Below are 6,704 nucleotides of genomic sequence, written 5' to 3'. Positions count from 1 at the left end.
AGTGGTAGGACATACTTTTTATGACTTCATGTTGGTAAATGAAAATGATTGAGGATAGGCAAACTCTTCACATGTACTTGAGAATGGTTTTGCTTCCTATCTATGCAGGTATCATTTAACCAGCTCTCTTGCTTTTATGTTACCTTACTATACTACATTTTCAAATTTTGGTTTTATTGTTGTTGTAAGTGATTTTTCTGCTAATTAGTTTAGTTCACATGTATGTAAGTGGAAATTTGCTTTGTTTTACAATGACAAATCTCTGGAAGCTAGGTTTTAGGAGTTTTATCCCAAAAAAAAACTCCAAAAGCTTGGATGATTTATTATGGATCTTCATACATTGCAGTGCCATAAAGGTCCTATTTATGGAGTTGCATCTTTTGGAAAGGGGACAACTTCAAGTCTAGCTTTATCTACTTCTTCATTAGTTGGTTTTTGTATGTATGGTTGCTACTCTTTTTTCATGTTATTTTTCAATCCTACATCATGTTACTTAAGAGTTTTCAGGCAAGGAATTCAACAAACCAAGGCTTCAGCTTTGACTTTTAAATCCTATGGGAAAATGCTTAAACTTTTGATTTTTGATTTCTATGGGGATCAAATTTTCTTCTATTTCATGGTGTTTTTTCAATCTATTGATAGGCCTTTCTTTGGAAAGTTTATTGATCTTCCTTCAACAAGCTATTTACCTTCTTTGCTTATCCTAAATTACCGTGATATGGATCATCTTATTTTACTTTTCTAGTTGTTTGTTTTTTCTGTATGGGTTTTCAGTTTTTACTGTTATATTCTATAACCAAACTTTACTAAGGGCCCCTAATTTGTGATATGAGGGGCCTTTTGCTTTGTACTCATTTTATATGTTAATATATTTTGACTTTTATTAAGAAAAGAGTATAAAATCAAGCTCAAGAAATTTTTAAGGGACAATTTCAATAAAGGACTACAGTAGAACCTTATTTACCAATCAGGCCTAAACAATTTTGAACATATACTAAAGGATTTTGGGAATAAAGTGAAATAAAATTGTGAAATCAAGTGACTAAAATGATCCTACTAAATGAAAGGAAAAATAGTTCAAACAACAAGGGAAAAAATTTGCATGAAGTTGTTAAACTCTAGCTTACCGTATAGCTTTCCATTTCTCCATATTCTTTCTAAGAACAAAGTGATAAATCATGTAATTGGCCACCTTTCTCCTTCTATAGACAATGCTATCTCACTTAATATTGTATTATTTGGAGTAATTTGCATGGTTTTATGAATAGTTTTTGGTTGGGTTGAGGAAACAACTTGGCTAATCATTTCAAAATCTCATCCCTATTAAGGTAAATTTTGAACTTATCATGTCGAAAGTTTCATCATCTTCATCTCAATTGTTAAATACAACAAATTTGCAATGGGTTTATAGTGTGTGGTATGAATATGAAATAAGTGGGTTATTTGACATGAAGAATTGTGAGTCCTTTTCTAATATAAACTATTCCAATAATGTAATTATTGTAGCATTGATAAGTTAGGGAAGGTGCTACATATTGATGGTATTAAAATTGTGCTATTCAAAATAACTATCATTTTTTTTATGAAAAATGTAATGTTATGTTGTAAATATGAGTATTATAGTTGTTAATTCATAAATTGTTTAAGTGCTGTTAAGGTAATTAAACTTTTCATTTTAATGAAGTGCAAGATTGCAAAAGGTATGACTAGAAATTTTGAAAATAAATTATTTTGTATACATCTTTCATAAAGGAGGATTTGTGAATGTTTTTGAGGGATTATAAGTGGTGAAAGATTTAGAATAATAAGGATGATATATGAAGAATTGAGAAGTTTGGTATTAGCATTTTTCTGATGTGAATTATTATGTAATATTAAATTTGCAAAGCAAATGGTTGGTTGAATGTGTTGCATATTTATGGTATTAAAATTATACTATATAAAGTAATTGCATATAGTATTGGAAAAATCTTATTGTTCTATTGTAAACATGGTGATTATAGTTGTAAACTAGTGTAAGAGCAGTGTAAAACAATTTATATAACCATCACATTTAAATTGCCAACAAGTGTAAGTTGTGTCAGTTATATTAATTTATTTATGTATTTATCCATAATTGTACTCCAATATGACTTAATAATTCCTTGACATGACTTGTTAAGTCCCTAACATGACTTGTTGATTGCAAGATAAATCATATGTTACTATCTTTAAATAGAAGAGATACACACTAATTTCATCTATTATAGTTGATTATCTGAGGTCAAGCATAGACAAGTCTTCAAATAACACAAGGCAAGACTTGCACGAAGAATATGGTGTTAGCTAGCCTTCCCTACCAAAAGAGAAAGTGTAACATCCAGAAAAATATAACCTTAGTTCATTATTGTGATTTCAGCCCTAGAAGTAAGTTAATGAGGTGTGTGGCCAGAAGGGTTTAACTTGGCGTAATTGTTGTGATTTCAGTCCTAGAAGTGGGTCCGGATCGATGGTAAGCCACCTGGGCAAGGAAAGAGGAAGAAAAGTGAAGAATTGTTCTCTGTGTCATACATCGCAACGCATGGTTGGCCCACCACAATGCACAGAGACAAATTTGAATAACAAGCTCCTATGTGCCATGCGCCGTAGCGGAGGGTAGTGTGCACTGCGACGCACAACCAAAAATTTGATATATCAATTGCATTTTGTGTGTGAAAACAAAAGAAGAGGAGGAGAGGAAAATAAAAAGCTCGACTTAAGTTCCATTAGGGCATGACATCGGCTTCCATTATTGGCATTTTAAAGCTCCTAAATATCTAAGGTAAGTTTATGGTGCCTTCTTCTTCCTTTCTCTCCCTCATTTATGATCATTTATGGTAGGTTTTGAGTTAAAAGGTGGATTTTCTGCCCATAAGAATATGGGTCCAATTTCATTGGTTACAATAAGTATAATGAAAGTTGTTTAATGTATTAGAACATCACATTAATGATTTTGGAAGTGGTTAGTCCATGAAAGAATTTATTATCCAAAAATTATTATAAATATGGTAGTTGAGAGAGATTTATGTGCATTAATGATGGTTTGAGGTATGGTTAATGATAATGTGCATTAATAAAATTTAATAAGCCTATTAGGTATGAATAGGTAGTGGTTATGAGTTGATAAAAATAGAGTGTGTGGAGTTATATGTTGATACAGCTTCAAGAGTTAGACAATGATAATATTCTTGTGGTTTAGATGTAGAGATGTTCATTTTTGGCACCATTTGAGCTTATTAAAACTTTAAGAAGTTGGTTTAGTGAAGGGTAAACCTTTGACTTCTCAAAGGTTTGAGGTAACCAGGGGAAACTTAACTTTTATAGTTGAATATTAATTATGTTGTGAAATATGATTAATGATTTAAATGTTTGATGCATTCGGGTAATGTTTGACTTGTGAAATGATTTTGGGAAAGGAAATGTTGATTTTGCCACTTACTTGTGATTTAAAAATTACTTGTGGCATGTTATTACAAAAGTGAAGATTTGTTATATATAATATGTTGAATGTGTGGAGTGATTTAAAATGAGTTTGTGAGATTGTTTGCTGTGAATTTATTATTGAAATCCATAATATGTGATAAATGTGCATAGCATGATCATGGGCGAGAGTTAGCCTAGGGAGAGGAGTAGATTGATTGAAATTCTTGTGATATTGGTAGTAACCATTGAAATTAGGAACCAACCTTGGCACTGACTGTTGGAATTAAGAGGGAGTCCTTGTCCCATAGTTGATTCAAAACTGTCTCACTTGTTCTATGAGGGACTCAAACCTAACTAGTTTCTACCAGTTTATGAAGAAGTTAGATTAGGGGTACGACACCCTATGATTATTAATATTAGAGGAAATCAAATTACATAAGTGAGTGAATTCACCCTAACCTAGTAGCTCCTTACAAGTGAAAGGCTAGGTTAGTTCGTGAAAGACGTAATTATATGATAGCTACTAGTTTCATATTAGAGGTAACAGGAGGATATAAGGTTGGCATATGATCATGCATATAAGTCTGGCTATATGGTTGTTAGTTTTGTGGTCTGGCATGTGTTGAGGGCGAATGGTTGTTATTTTTGTGACCCTATGTTATGTTTTGCTAAATAACATGATAAGTGTTTTGTGGCAAGCTTGGTCATATGGCTGTTAGTTTTATGAACTATGGCTAAGTGTTATATGTTATTTGTGCTTATTTGCCTAATTACATCTATTTGCAATTAATATACAACTGTATGGGTTAAGTAAAACTTGGTTACTGAATGGTTGTACTCACCCTTCAATTCTCAATATTTTCAGGACCTAGCTCATCGGATCCGAGTTTGGGAAAACATACAGAGGCTTAGGATTTGTGGAGTAATCCTCTATATGCCTCTTTTTTATTACTTTCATGTGTATTTGTTAAATGTAATTGCCAACTAGGATTATTTGACATGATTTAAGCACTACTTGCATGATTTTGTGTATAATTAGTGTATTTTGTGCCTTGAGTTAGTGAGTTTTGGTTGTGAACCCGTGGATAGGGCGAAAATACATGTGCAAGTAGAAACATATGTATTTTGAGAAATTTGAAATGAAATTGTTGATTTTGTGCATTATTTTCTTCCCCTTTATGTTTTGTGAAAATCGGGGTTGAGTGATGATTTTATGATATAAGTGTTTTTGATTTTGTGTGTTGCATTACATGAGTCCAAAAGAGTCCATTGAGTATGGTCAAATGGTTGGTGTAAGTTATTGGCACGTGTGGTTGAGTTGGGATACCTCATTTTTAAGATTTTATGAAAAAGTGGTCAAAATGGCTTTTAGTGTCTAACTTTTTATAGAAAATGAGTTTAAGTGTGAAACTAATGCCATTAGCTAAATCTGGAAGAAAGCTCTGTGTATACATCGAAACTACTTCAATCAGACGTCGAACGAAGATTTAGGATGCGTTAGAAGTTTGCTTCCCATGTTGTCAAATGATAGCACTGATGCTATCAAATTTCGTACAATATGCCGCAGTGCACAGCGCGTCACGCTACAGCACATGGCATAGAGAAGACGCATGTGGCACACATGCCGTAAGCCGCAATGCATGTGACACTTTTTGCACGAAATCTATTTTTGAGTTTAAAAATTATTATTTTGGGTCCCATTTGATTTTTATACTTTCGCTTTCCTTTCAAAACTCTAATTTGGATTTATTAAATCATATTTAAGATTTGAATTGTTGAGATTGGGATTCTTTTGAAAGAATTTTGAAAAATTCCTTTTTATAAAACTTTATAATTTGGTAATTCTTGAGGGTTAAACTTTAGGTTGCCATGATTTGGAATCAACCTTGGTTTAGTAAGAGAGACTATACGATTTAGTCTCCATATTAGGCATTATCAAGTAATGTTATTTGGTTAACAAGTAATATTATGTTGTCTAAAATTTAAGATAATAATTTCATAAGTAATGGATTTGTTATGGGCTTGATGTTAAACAAGATATCAAGTGTCATTTAACAAGTAATGATCGGCAATTAACAAGTGCAGTTGAAGAATTAACAAAAAAATTTACATAATTAACAAGTAATTTAAATTCTTCTATATTAATGGATTGAACAAGTCTTATCACGGTATTAACAAGTTAAGTTATGAAATTAAGAAGTAACATGTGAAGTTTGGAATTTGACAAGTAATATAGTTGAGTTTAGGGAGTCACAAATTAACAAGTAAAGTTAACTAGTTAGCAAATCCTGTTGAGAAATTAATAAGTAAAATTACATGATTAACAGGTAATGTAGTTTAGTTGGTAAGAGAGTTTTGGATTTAACAAGCTAAGTAATCAACAAGTCATGTTAATGAATTAACAATTAAAAATTACGCAATTAACAAGTATAGCTTGTAAATACAACAAAATTACTCCATAAAATTAACTATCCTAGTTACCCTACTATAGTAAAAAGAAACTAGCTGCAATTAATTAAAACCAACTATAGTAGAAAAGAAAAGACCTGAGTTAAAAGATCTACTATGGTTAAAAGACTTGTACTTTTTATTTAAAAATTTCAACTCAATCTTGAAAAGAAAATCCAATTACATGCTTGAAGGCTAGCCAAACATAAATCAGAGTACATGAACTCGTGGAAACATAAATCATCATTTAATAAATAAAGATACTTGAAAGTAGCATTTTAAAAATCATTTTTCCACATACAATATCTTTCACCACAATTGACACTCTCTCTTGTCATGGCCAACAATAACAAGGTAGTTCATCGCGGTGAAGGCTCCATTCACCATGGCACACTACACAATATTAACAGTGCTTGTGTTGTCATAACACAACACCAAGGCAAACTTTTGACACTCCTCGGATGAGATATTACATTATTTTTATACATTTTAAGATGATATTCTTGCATTATGAAAGACAAAAGTAGTGCACTCAAAGAACTTTTTTTGAAGAGAGTTAACTAAATGAGAATAAGGATAGGATGTCAAGTGCAAGTTAAGAGGCGTTTGGAAGTTGAGAACCTTAGTGGGCATCCAATTAATGAGGTAAGCAGCCATAAGGACCGCATCGCCTTAAAATTTGTGTGGAACATTATTACCCAGTAAGAGGGTCCTAGCAACTTCGAGTAGGTGTTTCTTTTTTCTCTAGGCCACTCTATTTTATTAAAGAGAATGTACACAAGAAGTTTGGTGGTGAATCCCATTTTCGAGAAGGA

This window comes from Prosopis cineraria, unplaced genomic scaffold (assembly GCF_029017545.1).
Source record: "Prosopis cineraria cultivar Desert tree isolate PC_DT_omini unplaced genomic scaffold, ASM2901754v1 PC2, whole genome shotgun sequence".
Lineage (NCBI taxonomy): Eukaryota > Viridiplantae > Streptophyta > Magnoliopsida > Fabales > Fabaceae > Prosopis > Prosopis cineraria.
Note: the sequence above shows the minus strand (reverse complement) of the source record.